This window comes from Phascolarctos cinereus, unplaced genomic scaffold (genome assembly GCF_003287225.1).
Source record: "Phascolarctos cinereus isolate Bilbo 61053 unplaced genomic scaffold, phaCin_HiC Scaffold_2;HRSCAF=192, whole genome shotgun sequence".
Taxonomy (NCBI): Eukaryota; Metazoa; Chordata; class Mammalia; order Diprotodontia; family Phascolarctidae; genus Phascolarctos; species Phascolarctos cinereus.
This window is the reverse complement of record NW_027555625.1, coordinates 329,818,929-329,835,318: the sequence shown is the minus strand read 5'-3', so window position 1 is coordinate 329,835,318 and position 16,390 is coordinate 329,818,929. Positions and strand designations below refer to the sequence as shown.

The 16,390-nt window shown below is 41.0% G+C and overlaps 1 long non-coding RNA gene across 1 annotated transcript; it reads left to right on the top strand.

Moving 5' to 3' along the window:
• Positions 1-4,644: 4,644 nt before the first annotated feature.
• On the top strand, positions 4,645-13,620 carry LOC110216829 (uncharacterized). The gene is made up of 4 exons (XR_002326887.2): positions 4,645-5,190; positions 7,043-7,185; positions 10,683-10,848; positions 12,742-13,620. It is a non-coding gene; the product is annotated as an uncharacterized LOC110216829 (long non-coding RNA).
• Positions 13,621-16,390: the final 2,770 nt, after the last annotated feature.

The following is a 16,390-nucleotide window of genomic DNA, read 5'->3' as shown; positions in this document are numbered from 1 at the left end:
TGAGATGTAGGAACACATCATAGGAGAGGTATTAACAAAGCAAATAAGGAGCAGCTGGGTGATGCAGTAGATAGAGGAGCTAGAGAAGGCTTCTGGAAGAAGTGGCATTTGAGGGGCAGCTAGGTGGCACAGTGGATAGAGCACTGGCCCTGAAGTCAGGAGGACCTGAGTTCAAATCCACCCTCAGACCAAACACTTGTCACTTACTAGCTGTGTGACCCTGGGCAAGTCACTTAACCCCAATTGCCTAAAAAAAAGAAAGAAAGAAAAAGGTGGCATTTGACCTGGGCCTTGAAGAATGGGGAAGAGCAAGATAAGAGGAGTGGGGGAAGGGAGGGTAGAGAGTGAGAGGTGAATGAATTTCAAGTGCAGCGAATAGTATGAATGAAGGCTTAAAGGCAAGAAATCATGGAGCAAGTTCAGGGAATCCCATGTAATACAGTTTGGCTGGAACCTGGAATACACTGAGGAGAGCACCATAAATTAAATGAAAAAAGTAGAATGGAATATGAATGGAATAGAATATTACTGCATGTTAAGAAGCCATGGATAAGAAACCTTATGTAAGCTGGTGCAAAGTGAAGTGAGCCGAAACAGGAAAACAATATACTTAAGGACAAAACAATGCAAATGTAAAGAGTAATTTTTAGGGGCAGCTAGGTGGTGTAGTGGATAGAGCACTGGCCCTGAAGTCAGGAGGACCTGAGTTCAAATCCGACCTCAGAACAAACACTTGACACTTACTAGCTGTGTGACCCTGGGCAAGTTACTTAACCCCAATTGCCTAAAAAAAAAAGAATTAAAAAAAAACCCTATGAAACTGAACCCCGTGTAAATAGAATGATCAAGCTTAGTACCAAAGGAAAGATGAAAAAATGCACCTTCCTCCCTTCATTGAAGAAATGGGAAAATATGGGTATGGAGCATTGCATGTACTGTCATATTTACTTGATGTTTCAATTAGTTTTGCTGAACTGATTTTTTTTCTCTTTTTAGGGCAGGCTCTCTGGATAGAGGAAAAGAGAGGAATATATTTGGAAATAACAGTGGCATATAAGATACCAATAAATTGGGGCAGCTAGGTGGCACAGTGGATAGAGCATTGGCCCTGAAGTCAGGAAGACCTGAGTTCAAATCCAGCCTCAGACCAAACACTTGACACTTACTAGCTGTGTGACCCTGGGCAAGTCACTTAACCCCAATTGCCTGGAAAAAAAAGATACCAATAAATTGTAGTACAATTGTGGAAGGAGTTGAATATGAAGTAAATTAAATGTAAGGCAAGGAAATATCTGTTAGAATTCAGAGATGAACTGCATGTGTTTCAGTATATGTATCTACATGTACACATGTATATTGTTACTGTGGATAAACAACTGTGCATACATATGTGTTTGAATGCCTGTGTATGAATATGTACATACATGCATTCAAGTGTCCCAGAATTGTAGGTTCCATCTGGGAGGTGTGAGTTCCTTTCTGACTCTTATTTTTGAATCTTGACACAAATTATTTTGGAGCCTCTTCCCCTTGTGGAAAGAGAAGACTGGCCTGGGTCCCTTCACTGTGTCTAAGGTTCTCCCTGGGATGTCACTGATATCTTAGAATCTGGAGCCACCCATGACTCCAGAGATTAGTAGTCATTCTGGGTTTCAAAAGCAGCATTGACCAGAACCAATTGTCTTGGTCTCAGAAGCTGGTAGGATAAGATGTGAGCCACCATCATAAAGAATGAATGGTGGGGGCAGCCAGGTGGTGCAGTGGATAGAACCTAGGCCCTGGAGTCAGGAGGACCCAAGTTCAAATCCAGCCTCAGACACATAACACTAGCTGTGTGACTCTGGCAAGTCACTTAACCTCAATTGCCTCACCAAAAAAAGAAAAAAAAAAGATTGAATAGCTGTCCTGAGCTTCAGAGACTATACGGGAACACTGAGATCAGTACAAAGAAATAGAAACATAGGCTCATAAGATCATAGATTTAAACCTGGAAGGTACCTTAGAGACTCTCTGGTCCAGGGGTGGGGAACCTATTCTGTAAGGTGTGGGTACAGTCAAAGGGCTGCACTTGAGGACCTAGAGGGCCATGCATGGCCTTGAGGCTGAATGTTCCCCACCCTCCATCTAGCCCAACCACTTCATTGGTAATTTGCCCAGGGTCCCACAGGTAGTAAGTAGCAGTTGGAGGATATACATATAAGTCCTCTGGCTCGAAAGGCAACATTCTTCACACTATACCACATTGTGGGTTATGTGTCCATTGACAGACCAATGTTGTGTGCTGGTCCTTCCGGCAGCCCCAAAGACTGTCCTAGAGATTGCTGCTGGACAGTGGAGTCCTTCCCACCTGCTCCCAGGTTCCTCTAGTACCACAAGAGGAAGAACCCAGCTGAAAACATACTGAATGGGTGGTCAGGGCATTTGAGTTCTCTAGGCCCGTTTCTTTAATTATGTCTCTGTGTAACCTTGGGCAAATCACTTAAACTCTCTGGACCTCTGGTTTTATAAGTTGTTCATTAGATTTACAACTGGCTCCTCTAGCCCAAGCCCTTTATTTTACAGATGAGGAAACAAGTTGTGACTTGTCCTTCTGGCTAGAAAGCCCTAGTGGGTTTCTAGCCCATTGTTGAGGAGGAATCTCCTGGAGCTTTGGAAAGGAGCAGGCTTGGCTTCAGCCAGGTTTCCTCCCAGTCCTTTGACCAGAAAAGGATTTTGACAGCATTAAAGGATCTGGAAAATGTTAGACTGCCTATCTTCCCATTGGTTTCATGGCATCATGCCCCTCAGGACAGCGTCAGATCCTTTACCATCTGTGTCCTAAGCAGCGTTCCTGGATCAAAGGGCAGGAACAGTCTGGTTAAGGACAGTCTGGACTTGAAACTCTGAATAGGAGCCCAGCAAGAAAACCATACCATGCCTAAGGGGAAACTTTTTGAGCCTTGTCCCAAATGAGAGAAAAGGTCTTTCAGCAACCAGAGCTGTGAGTTATTTCCGTGGGCTGACTAAGTTTAAGCTCTCTTTCCCTTGGACCTTCTATGTACTCCTAGGAAAATATCTCACGCACTTTTGAGGAGATGTTTTGTACCAATTATTTTTATTGTACAACTTTAGTAAATATCCCTTTCTAAAAGCTACTTAAAGCATTAAGGATCTCAACTGAAGCTTGGCGAGAAGCATATCAATGGGGGCTCTATTCAATAGCATTAGTGTCATCTTTGACCAATCAAAGGTACCTCTAGGACTTTGAGGAGGAAATATAGCTTGCAAAGTCCTGGAGAGAGAGATGAGACAAGGATGCTCTAGAGCAGAGCTTCTTGAACTTTTACCACTCGTGACCCCTTCAGCACTTCTTAAACTGTGTATGGGGTCATGACCCACAGTTTAAGAAGTGCTGCTCTAGAGCATACGTGAGCTACAAATAGATAGTATTCAAAGTGAGGAAAATAATAGCCCTGCCATCCTTTGCCTGATCAGCCTACATCTTCAATATTTGTTCAGTGCTGTGTACCACATGGTAAAAAGGACATTGACAAGCTGGAGAAGGTCCAGAAGAGGGTGACCAGGATTGGCAACCAAGCCCCAAGAAGGCCAAATGAAGGAATTGGTGGTAATTGTCTCACAACGTGAGCTGTTTAGTACATAATGGAATCATTGTTGTTTAGTCATTTTTTTTAGTCATGTCCAACTCTTCATATCTCCTTTTGGGGTTTTCTTGGTAAAGATACTGGAGAGGGTTTGCCATCTTCTTTTCCAGCTCATTTTACAGATAAGGAAACTGAGGCAGACAGGGTTAAGTAATTTGGCCAGGGTCACAGAGCTAGTAAGTATCTGAGTTCAAATTTGAACCCAGGTCTTCCTGACTCCAGCCCAGCACTCTATCTACCGTGCTACTTAACTGTCCTATAATGGAATGTACTGCTTTAAAAAGTAAGTGCCCCATCACTGAATCAGTGATCCAGGATTTTTTATGCCCCTATGTTATGCCAAAAACACTATGCTAGAAGCTAAGGATACAAAGACAGAAAAGAAATAGTTCCTGACTCCAAGGGGCTTACACTCAAGCAAGGGATGAATAATTAGCGATTGTAAAGGTTTCATGCTTTCAGGTAGAAATTGTACTAAGCAACCTCTGACATCCCTCCTAGATGTAGTGTTCTAGGAGTTGAATATTACACAAGTTTAATTCCTGCTTTAAATTCTGCTCCTTCCCCCCTTCCTCGAGCTCTCCCCACTTCTCTCTCCAAAAGACATTAAAATATAAGCTGCTCAGTACAGAATTGTACAAACACGAAATTGTGTCCATATTTCCCCTCTCTCCCCTCCATCCAGCTGGGCTCAGTTGTTGACAACATTCCTTCAGGACCCAGCTGTGATTACAGACCAGAAGTCTGGAATTCATTAGTGGAAAACTTGCAGCCTTCTTTTTCTGACTGGCCTGGTTACAGGACGGCAAAGCAAACAGAGTTGAAATCTCCCAGGGAGGGATGGAGAAGAAGAGAGGGGAGGGGAAGGAAAGACAGGAAGGAGGTTCCTAACTCCCTTTCACAGGACCCTCATGAGGTGAAAGAAGCAGCCCCAGCTTCCTTTTTTTAATTTTTTTTTTTTTGGTTGAGAGGAGGTTCCAGGGGGATTGGGTCTGGGTGAAAGGCTTGCCCATTTCCTTAGCCTTTTCTCAACTCAGGAGAGATCTTCAACAGGAAAGAACTCACAGAAAGTGACTGTAGTTCTTTACCAATCCCACCAAGCCATCTAGCTGCAGAAATATTGTTGACATGTTTGCAGAATATATTTAAAAGCTGGAACTTTCCCCTACCATGTGGTTTAGTTAGTTTGCTGAAAAGGGACTACCCAGACTTTTTCACTGACCAGGCTTATATTCTTGGGCAAATAACTGAAAGAGGGAGGCCATTGAACTGGGGAATGGGTTGAAGGAACGCAGTTTTCTCTATTTTAAGATAGTTAAGGTCCCTGTTCGTGATCACAGGAGAACGGGGTCATCCTGACTGACTTGGGAAGGTTCCTTGGCTTTGAAGTCTCCTACACTCCCTGAGGCCCTGAAGACCCCTGCTGGCAGTTCCTCCTTCCCTTTCTCAGGCTACTTTCCTGGCCTTCAAACCCTGACCTCTCCCCAGTGCCACCCTGTTGGAGCTCACAAAGCACAGGATGTAGGATGAAGGTAAAGAGAACCAGGTGGGTGAATTTGGCTGAACATACCATGGTGGTTTCTTTCTTTTTCTTCCCATATCAGAGGAGGAATGGAATTTCAAAGCCTCTCCTTAGTGAAGTGGGACAAAGGCATTTGATCCAATTTTGAATGTTTCCAATCTTACAGATCCCATGTTCAGAGCTTTAAACTCCAGCCCGTGGGTGTTCGTTCTTTTTCTCTTGGGCAAGAAAGTCCTTGTTTGTGGAATCTGAGATTCCACATATGTCACAAAGAAAGTTCAAAAGGACCCTGGGAGGTCTACCATGGCTTTGGAAAGATCACTTTGATGAGATAAGTACAAAGGAATCAGAAATTCACAAAATGTATTTCCTTTCAAATGGGCCAGTTTAAAAACTGAAGGGAAAAAAGTATCAAGTAAAACTATTTCGGATTTTATTTTTTTAAAGGGACCATTAATGGACCATTTGTATTAGCCAGAACATAGAGGAAGGTATTTCCTTACTCTAGTCCTGAACTAAAATAAACAAAAGGGAAAAAAAGGAGCTACCTAGCAGCAGATCAATGAGGGTCCTGTTAAAGATTGATGCTGGCCAATTGCCACAGTGGGAAAGAAGATAAGAGTTTCTGTTTACATTTCTGTCTCCACAGCTGATTGGTTGTTGAAACAAGAGGTTCTTTTGCCTTTCTTCAGGCCTTAGTAAATGAAAGCTGTTTCTATTTCAAACCAGCTTTGTTACATTAGTCACTTAATAAATGTTCAATTGAATTAAATCAAGGCAGAAGACCTTTATTAAGCAAAGAATTAGCGTTGAGACCCAATGATTCTTTAGACAGAAATTGCTCCCTGAGTTTCTGATCACAGTTTCCCTTTGCTTCATCTCTTATTCTTCTTTCTCCACATCCAGCTCTCTAAGTCTGCAATAAATCAGAGAATCTTGGATCCTGAAAGATCCCGAAAGAGCCTCAGAGACCATCTAGCTGAATCTCCCAGCCATCTCTTTTCTCCAGCCTCTCTGATATCACATAGGCTCTGCTTAAACACTCTTGGTCAGGGGTGGGGAACCTGTGGCCTTGAGGCCATGTGTGGCCTTCTAGGTCCTTGGGTACAACCTTTTGACTGAGTTGAAGTTTTACAGAACAAATCCTTTTATTAAAGGGATTTTCAACTTCACTGTTGGATAGCACCAATTATTAGGAAATCCTTCCTTAACCTGGAATCAAAATCTCCTTCCTTGTCACTTCCATCATGTAGTCCTAGATCTTCCCTAGAGTCAAACTCCTAGGATGAATTCTGTATTCCCCATGACTGTCCCTCATGCCTGGAATTTATTTCTTCCTTATTACTTCCTCCTCCTCCTCATAGAATTCTTCTCTTTCAAATGAGATATTTGTAAAGCACTTAGCACAGTGCTTGCACATAGTAGGTGCTTGATAAATGCTCATTCCCTTCCCCTTCGCCTCTCTCCATTACAATGCTGTTCAAATGCCATCTTCTGAAGGAAGTCTTTCCTCCCAACTGCTATTGCAGGTAGCATGGTAGACCTCCCAGGCTCCTTCCCAGACTATCTGTATTAACTGCTTTGTATATATTTGCATATATAAACTTTTACATTTATGCTGCATAGATTTTTCTATGAATTTGTTTCCCCCATTAGAATGTAAGCTCCCTGAGAGTAGAGATTATTTCATTCTTTGTACTTATAGCCTCAGCACTTAGGTCAGCACCTGGCACTTACTAGATACTTAATAAATACTTATGCATTGACCCATTGAGATGTCAGCCTTTTAACTATGTGAAAACAGCAGATTATATTCCTCCTAAATCTTCTCTTCCTACGGAAGTGAAATTTATACTTTTCCCTTTGGTTTTCTAAGGGCCAGTAGGAGTTTACCAGAGGCTACTAGAAGCATTTTGTTTTTCAAACGCTCAGGCTCTACTTGTTGGCAAATCCATTCCCAGTTGCCCTAACACAGAGCCTCTCAAGTCATCTCAGCTGTCGATACGCCATCACCCAATGGTGAGTGTTTTCTCCTCTAACGGCTGCACCCTGGACAAGCATCATTATTTTTACTTCTTTCCAGCCCTATTCCTCCACAGTGGCTTTTTCTCTTAAACTCAGTGATCTTCTGGGAGGCCTCCTGAATTAATTCTTAGTTGCTGCTTTGTGGATGCCATTCTTACTCGAGATTTCCTTCCCCTTCCACATAACTGAATTGACCAGGTCTTCCTCTAGACCATCTTTCTTGCTCATCCAATGAAATATTCAGAAAATGGTGGGTTGAACTCTTCTGCTAAAGGGAATTTAGAAGTTAGAATGTGGGGATCACTGTATACAGCTGGGCATACAAACAAAAAAGTGTACATAGAAAGACCACTTGAGTGTGGCAATATTGTGATCCTACACCTTTATCCTATACTTCTTTTTTCCAATTCAATAAGCATTTAATTAATAACTTATGACATTCCAGTCTAGAAGTAGTATGAAATAGTTAAAAGGATGGTTTTCAGGTCAAGAAGACCTGGGTTCAAATCCCTCCTCTGACACATATTAGCTGTGTGGGCAAGTCACTTAACATCTCAATGTTCCAGACAGTTCTCAGACTCTGAATTATAGATGTCTTGGCAATCTGTATCAATAACAGTTAAGAGTTTCCACTCCAAATGTTCCCCACACTGATGAAATCACAGGTCTGGACCTAAATAAATCAACAAATATGTCATGTGCTATGTTAGGGTATTCACAAAGAGAGAACAGTCCCTGTTCTCAAGGACTTTACATTCTACTAGTATACTTTCCTCATATTAACTCTTGCAGCCTAAACCCTGGAACTAACCTCGTGCCGATCCTACCTTGAATCTTGTTGTTATTCCTGATTTGGACCCTGCCTCTACTTTAGACACCCCTTCCTTTCTCTGCTCCATTCTACTCTATGATGTGTCTGTCTTCTTGATTTGGGTTTGATGGCACTGGGATTCTGACCCTCAACCATGCAGGAATTTCTTATCTGCAATTTCCCCCTCATCTAGCTCCCAAATCAGTGAAGGTTCACTAGTCAGCCTAGATCCCATTCACTGACAGCCTTTGATAGGCCTCTATCCCAGCCCTGTCCCCAGCAGATGACTATGGAATCTTCCCACCCTCAGTTACACCAGTCCTGGTGGCTAGGATGGAAACCCTTTAGCACTAGCTCTCACAATACTGCTCTACAGTAGCAGCTGGACCAAGATGGGTTAGCCATTGTGCATGAAAAGAATACTTGTTAGTGAACATAGTTGGATACCTAAAGTAGGGGTGGCATGGAATGGAGCAGCTCTATGAATGCCCCCAAGAAATTTTTTAGTCAGACAGCAGGTCTTCCTGGATCCACTGCCCAGTGGAGTTTAATGGGTGAACAAGTCCCTGATAAAACTTTGAAGGATTATTACAGATATTCCACAAGTTTCCCAAATACCTGATTCATGTCCAATCTTCCAACCAAGACATCTACTGGCTGCAGCAAAGGAGTGTCTCCCAGGTGGAGTATTCCAGTTTCTTTTGTGTCCTAGTCCAGGATTTTCAGTGGAACCAGTTGGCCTTATGAACCAATTTCAGCAAATCAGTCAATATTTATCAAGCACTAACTCTGGGCTAGGCACTGTGCTAATTGGTACAGGCTTAATGGATCCCACCTACGATGAAATGGAGAGAATAGAGCCAATGGGGACCCTGCCCAAGTCTCATGAAACAGTGACAGACACCCCCATTTGCAGCTCAGAAAATAAAAGATTTCTCATGAGCTATATTTAATTTCACTTTAAACCTGTGCGTATTGAGAAGCAATCTAGAAAAACCCATGTAGCATTGCAGGAAAGAAAGGAGAGAGATAGTGTACAACCCAAAGTGACGCCAGCTAATCCCTCAGGTTATTCATAATCTCCCATCCAAAATCTCCTGGTATCTATTTTCTTTTCTCCACCTCCTTTACCCAAATGATTCCCTCTCAGTGTCTTGGCCAGACTGCTCTCTCCTCTAGTTTGCCAAACGCTCCAGTCCTGGGTCCCAAACTAGCTTACTATCCTATACAGAACCTACAGTTCATTCCTGAGTCTCCTCAACCAATCCCAACACATTTTCTGTGTAGCCACTTCATTTAGTCCAATGGTTTCAATCTTTATAAACTTGATTGAGTAGGTTATTTGTGCTTCGTTTAATGCCTTTGATTAATTGATTGTGGAAATCTATGCCTTGTTCAGTAGCAGCTAGGTGGCACAGTGGTTAGAGACCTGGGCTTGGAATCAGGAAGACTCATCTTCATGAGTTTGAATCCATCCTCAAACACTTACAAGATATGTGACCCTGGGTAAATTACTTAACCCTGTTTGCCTCAGTTTCCACATCTGTAAAATGAACTGGAGAAGGAAATGGCAAACTGTTTGCAACCCCCAAAATGGGTCACAATAGAGTTAGACATGACTGAACAACAACACCTTGTTCGTACCTAATTCATAGCTCGGACTGATTCAATACAGAAACCCCAGCCCTCTATAATAATTGATAGAATACCCCTTTATATATGATATGATGCAAAGTGGGGGTGAGGAGGGAAGGAAAATCATGGAAATGAAGTACAAACTACTATACAATCATATGATGAAAATTGAATGAGAAGTGGGAAAAAGTCCTGATGGAGACTTAAAGGGAGTAATGGAGAACGTATTTTACATGTTGAAATTAACTTAAAAGGCAAATCATTATGAAGCAAGTCTAGCTTATATCAGTGTACAACTTTAAGTTTCTAATTTTTATGATCTCACAAGAATGTACATAATGGGTTCACTGATCCTTCTCCTTCCCTCCAGTCTCTCTGTGCCCTTCATGAAGAAAAAGAGCAGGTAGTTAAGGCTCTCAACGTGACTCTCAGATCCTTAACACCAGTACAAGGCAAAATCATTGCCCTCTATGTCAGCTCTCTGCCAGACCAGCTGCATCTGTATATTCTCTTCACTAAGCTGGGTTTGAGGAGGGCCTGTAACTTGGTTTGGATCTGGTAGGGAGATAAGTGGGGGATGGCATTTCAAACTAGGCAGCCTGAGGACAGAGTCATTCCATTGGGACTCTGCATGTCCCCTGTGGCTTCCCAGGACTTTGTAAATTCAATCTTCTTGTTTATTCATTCTTGAAAAGGACCATGACATCAGGAAGGTGATGCTATGACATGCAAGTGAATTAGCTTTAAGTGAGGCAGAGCTGTGCAAAGTCACCAGCCTCAAATTCAATCTTGAAGGACCTGCTGAATCAGAAGTAGTTTGCCTTGATCATGTCTTAATCCAGTAATCCAGCTTAGTGAAAAAGGACTATCTGATATTTCTGGTACAATAGTAAGGAATCAGGCAGAGAATAGTTAATGTATGATCCTGCTTACTATCCAGTTCTCTTACTGCATAATGATACCTCCTTCATACTGAATACTCCCTTCTACTCAAACTATGGATTTTTTTTTTGCTCTTTTTCCCCGTTACTCACCTCTACACCAGGTAACTAGCTGAGAGCATTGCAGGCTGTCTACAGGAAATCTTACAAGCCATAAAGAGGCCTACAATGGACAAAGAGATTGGTATAGTGACTGATAGTGATTTCAAGAGAACATGATGGTGAAGTATGTCTCCCTTTGCAGAGATGTGGTGAATAAAAATTACAGAGGTACCCGTTCTCAGATATGGCCAGTGTGTTAATTTGTTTTGCTTGTTAGAGTTTTTTTTTGGGGGGGCGGGGGAGGGAGAGGAGTCATTGGGAAATGAAAGTAATATAAAAAAAAAAAGAATAGTAATAAGACATTTTTAAAAGAAAAAAAGGCAAGGTGGCCACCTGGCAATCCTATGGCTGCAAAGTAGATGAGCTGGAAAGGGAAGAGGATTAGTTCACATAATATATTTGCAGTTTCATGTGCAATCATCATTTTTTAAACATTTTACTGTTATGGAAATGCTTATTTTATTTCATAAATTAAAAATAAATCAAAAAAAGAAAAGGAAGGAAAGGAAAAGGAAAGAAAGGGAAGGGAAGGGAAAGAAAGGGAAGGGGGAGAGGTGGGATATAGCATCAGGTGAATGCAAATTCAAAACTAATGTAACAGGGGGAGTGGATAAGGAGGGCCCAGTTCCTAGACCATGCGAAATATCCTAACTTTGCAGCAAATCTACAACTAGGTTGATGGAAGGCCCAGTCCTTCCTCAATTCGGGGCAGGCTCAGGTATTCTGTTTCCTGTTTTTTTTACTGTGTGGTGATAAAGATACTTTTAATTGGCTGCTGAGCCAGAAATGAGTGAGCATACAAAAGGTTCTCTCAATTTACTGATGCGAAACAAGGCAAGAACTATGGTGGGCTTCTGAGTCAGAGAGACAGAGAGACCTTGGGGCCTCTCCTTGGTCACCATGTGGCCATGAATGCATTGCACCCCTGTTTCCTCTGTCTGTATGATGTTTTTTCTTTCCTGATTTAAGGTGACTGAGCATCTCTCCATCTTCACAGTTCTGTTTCTAATGAACTCTAGTTTGTTATTTATTTTTTAGTAGAACCATGATTTCATTGGTGTAGGGAACACTTGGTGAGAAATTCCATCTACCAATGCAGAATGACATTACCTCTGCAATTTATACTCTTAAAGAGTTTCCTGAGGCAATGAAATCTTGAGTGACTTTCTCAAAGTCTGCAGACCCCAGGTTAAGAACCCCTTTTCTAAGCCTATATAGTGTTTTACAAATCTTAAAGAGCCGTATAGGTGTTACCTATATATTGACTCTTCCCAGATGGTCACTGTTATAAATCCAATTGAAGGCACTATGAAGCCATATCTTCCCATTCTACGTATAATAATAATCTTTGTTCAGTTCTTTTTCAGTAGTGTCCATCTCCTCATGATCCCATTTGGGGTTTTCTTGTCAGAGATACTAGAGTAGTTTGCCATTTCCTTCTCCAGTTCATTTTACAGATGAGGAAAATGAGACAAACAGGGTGAAGGGGCTCATCCAGGACCGCATACCTAGTAAGTGTCAAGCCAGATTTGAATTCAGGTCCTTCTGACTACAGGGCTGGTGCCTTATCCACTGTGCCACCTAGTCGCTCCTTGGGCAAGTAATTTAATCTGTCTGGGCTTCATTTTCCTCACCTATAAAATGAGAAAGCTGGACTAGGTTGCTTCTGAGGTCACTTCTAGCTCTAAATCTATCATCCTAGGAGAAGAGTAATGGAGAAATCCCAGCATAGGAGATTCAGGGTTGTGGTATATAGTAGTCTGATGGGCTACTAGCCAATCAAGGCTTGTGTTTCAATTACAAGGTGCTAGAAATGAATATATTGTAAATAGTAAGGGTTCTAAGCCTACAGGTACTTATTGAAGGATCTTTGGGATTAAGTAGAAATCATCAGATACATGGTCTGTTCTGGTTAGCCCTGCAGTAGCAGTACTAATCAATGTAGCCAAAGCTAAGACTCAACTTTTTGCATGCTAAATATGCCAATGTGCATACTGTTATGAAGGATCCTGCCCTACACTAAGCTGACTTGCTTCCCTTTATTTCTTATACCTCTTACAGACTCACCAGAGGAAGAAGGTTCTGGGAACATCTGTTAGATCAGATCTCTGGTAGCAGGGATGATGGATCAATCTCCAAGAAGCCCCAAATGGAGCATGGGGTCCCCATGAAGACACCAAATAGTCATCTGTTCATCATATGTAATGCTCCCTAGGTCAGTGAGGCAAGGTTGTTTCCCTTCCTCCTTTGTTCTGTGCAGTTAGTGGGAACATAAATCAACAGATTTTGCTATTACTAATTAATAGGAAGTGAGATCTATCTAAGGAAGAGAAGCAATATATATTATAATCCAGTCCTTTGTCCCAAATAAGACAAAGGGTGCTAAATGGTAGGCACCAATTAATCTGTTTCCAGACTAAGTACATGATTGACTCTTTTCTGATATAGCTTTGTACAAAATGTCTTCAGAATGATGGCAGAGCCAAGGGAAAGCTGTAGATAAGACCTTAACCTTCCAGGTAGAAAGGAGAGGGAGGAGCTTGAGTCCAGAGAAGCAGGGACTTAAGCAGAAAAGCAAAGCTTGAGGCATGAGTACTTGATTGTAACGGGTATCTGCAATGTGGCTCTTCTCAACGATACAATGATCCAAGACAATCCCAAAGGACTCATGGTGGAAAATGCTATCCACATCCAAAGAAAGAACTGATGTCTGAATACAGACTGAAACACATTATTTCCCTCTTCTTTTCTTTCTTGTTTCCTTCCTTTTTCAAGTCTTCTTGCACAAAATGACTAACATGTAAATGTTTTACATGATTTCACATGTATAACCTATATCAGATTGCTTACTGTCTCAGGAAGGGGGAGAGGAGGGGAGGATAGAATTTGGAACTCAAAACTTAAAAAAAACACAAATGTTAAAATTTGTTTTAACATGTAATTGAGGGTAAATAAAATATTATTAAAAAAAAAAAAGAATGGCAGAGTCATTTAACTAAGAAGGCAAAGTCCAGATGTGGACTGGGGGCAGAACCACAGATTTAAATAATGATTTTAACACTTTGAGGGACAGTTTTTATATTTTCTCTATCTTAAATTCTGGACTTGGTCATCCAGCATGAATTTATTGTTGTTATTATTATTGTTATTGTTGTTGTTTGTTTGTTTGCCGAATGGCTTTCCTAACCACTCGAAGCCACTGGAAGGGACGAAAGAGGGGGGAAAAGTTTGGGGGGCTTAAAGCTGAATGAGTTCTAGTGGTGTCTGATGGCAATAGGGCAACTTTTGAAGAAGGGTCTTTGAGAGCATATTTGAAAGGACCAGTTGACTGATGGCTCAAATATAATGCCATTTGGTAGATAACTCAGATTTTACCTGCCCTATTGAAGGAATTAATGAAATGATACTCTGGTCTCCTGTAAGCTTAAGGAAATCAGTACAGGGGCTGATGTGTACTTCTTATACTAGTCTAGTGCACCAATGAGCTACACACTAAGTGTCCCATGCATCGTACATCTGTGTCACATGACTATCACATCTAGACAATGGATTTAGTGACAACTGCTATCCTCCATATAGAGCAACAAGCTAATATCAGAAACCAGAAAAGGTGAGAGACAGAAGCAGGGTCAGAGAAGGAAGCTAGGTCAACACTAGGAATTTACAACATCTAAGAGAAGGATGGTGAAAGGCAAAGTCCAGGTTTCAGACTACAAGAAAGATTACTAGTACTATTACCTCATGAAACAATGAAAAACAGTGCAAGGAAAAACTAGTTTCAAAAAAATTTAGAGAAATAAAGACATAGAGGCCTTTTAAAAATACAACACTAGAAAGATAAAAAAAAATTGGAAAAGATCTGCAAAGATTCCCGTCAAGGGGATTTGGATTCTAACCACATTCATTATCAGATGTAATTAGAGAGGATGAAAAAATAATAGAGGGAAACAAAGGTAGGAAAAAGCAGCTGGGCTAGCCTTGCTAGATGTGGCATAATTTGAAGGCATTGAGATGTCAATTCTCAAATATCTGAAGTTGAGGAAGATACAAAATACATGGGAAAATGCACACATCCACATATATACACACACACACAGAGGTGATCAATAGAACGTATATCTACTTTTCCATCTGTACAGGGTGTCCCAAATGTCTTAGTTCAGCTTAAAGTTCTAATAGCTTGACACTGCACTAAGACTTTTGGGACACTCAGTATAAAGGTTTCATAAGGATAATCTATATATGCATCAATGGTATCCTTAATGAGGGTACAAAAAGGAACAGACAGGCTTTTATAAGCAGCTTTCCATAGTAGAACACATCTATACCATCACAAATGATCAATAATAGACGATCCAACTGTGTTTATTCTTTGCTAACTATAAAAAAAGACTTTGATTTGGTAGAGACAGAGAGGTGGCAAAGTAGATAGAGTGCCAGGCCTGGAATCAGCACAACTCATCTTCTTGAGTTCAAATCTGGCCTCAGACATTTACTAGCTATGTGACCCTGGGCAAGTCACTTAATCCTGTTGGCCTCAGTTCCTCATCTGTAAAATGGGATGAAATAAAAAATGGCAAACTACTCCATCATCTTTGTCAATAAAACCCCAAATGGAGTCATGAAGAGTCAGACCCAACTGAAAAACTACTGAACTTGGAAGCAAAACACTACCTACTGCCTATCCTCCAATATGATGTCTCTCATACATGTTTCATGTTCCATGAAATGTTTAATAGAGAAAACCTTGCTTGAAAATGCTCTGATAATTAATATCAGGTAAGAAAAAAAACAAGGAGATGCATCAATGCCAAATGTATCTTCCACTGAGGTGGAAGAAGATCCAGCCCCACGTTCAAATCAAGGAGGGATTCTCTATAAATAGTGAGATCTTCTAGGTTGTCCTCTTTGTAGATAACATTGTGGTACAACAAGCCCTAGAATACTGCAAATGCTCTTAAAGGAGACCCATAATCACTCAAAAAAAATTTGACCTAACTGTTCACTCAAGTAAAAAAAAAAAGTACACAAAGTATGCCTATTGTTCAGAACATGAGATTAGGTTAGACGGACAACCTATAGAGTTCATTTATGTCTATCTATTTATCTATCTATCTCTGTGTGTGTGTGCACGCGCGCACGCGCACATGTGCATCTTGGGCAAACACTGCAAACGGCAATTATTTGGGCTCAGAATTGAGCAAGACAGAAAGGGCAGATTAGATCACTTTTTTTTTTCAAATGAATATTGCAAAAATTCATTTAATGACTCCAAACTTCCTAAAACAAAAGCCCATCTTTCAAACATCAGCATTCTTCCAGTGTTCTTGTATATCTGCAAGATATGAAACAACAAAGTCTAAGACAGGGAGAAAGGCAAAGCCAGGTTTCAGACTGCAAAGAAGCCTACAAAATGAATCTATCCTATCTCCAAAGGATTGAAGTTGAGTATCACCCAAAAAGTAAAGAAGCTCCTGGAAGATGTGAATAGGATACAAAACATTATAAACAAAGAAATAAATTAAGGAGAAGCAGAGGAAAGGTCATCATCAAGGATCTGTATAAGCAAAAAAGAAGATGGATTGATTATATAGCTGGAATGAGGCATAACTGATAGCAAGCCCATGTATTCTATTATTAGCCATGTTGGGTAGACTTCCTATGGTAAATTTATGGGAGATTATAGACATAGGATAGGCAAGTAGGAGAG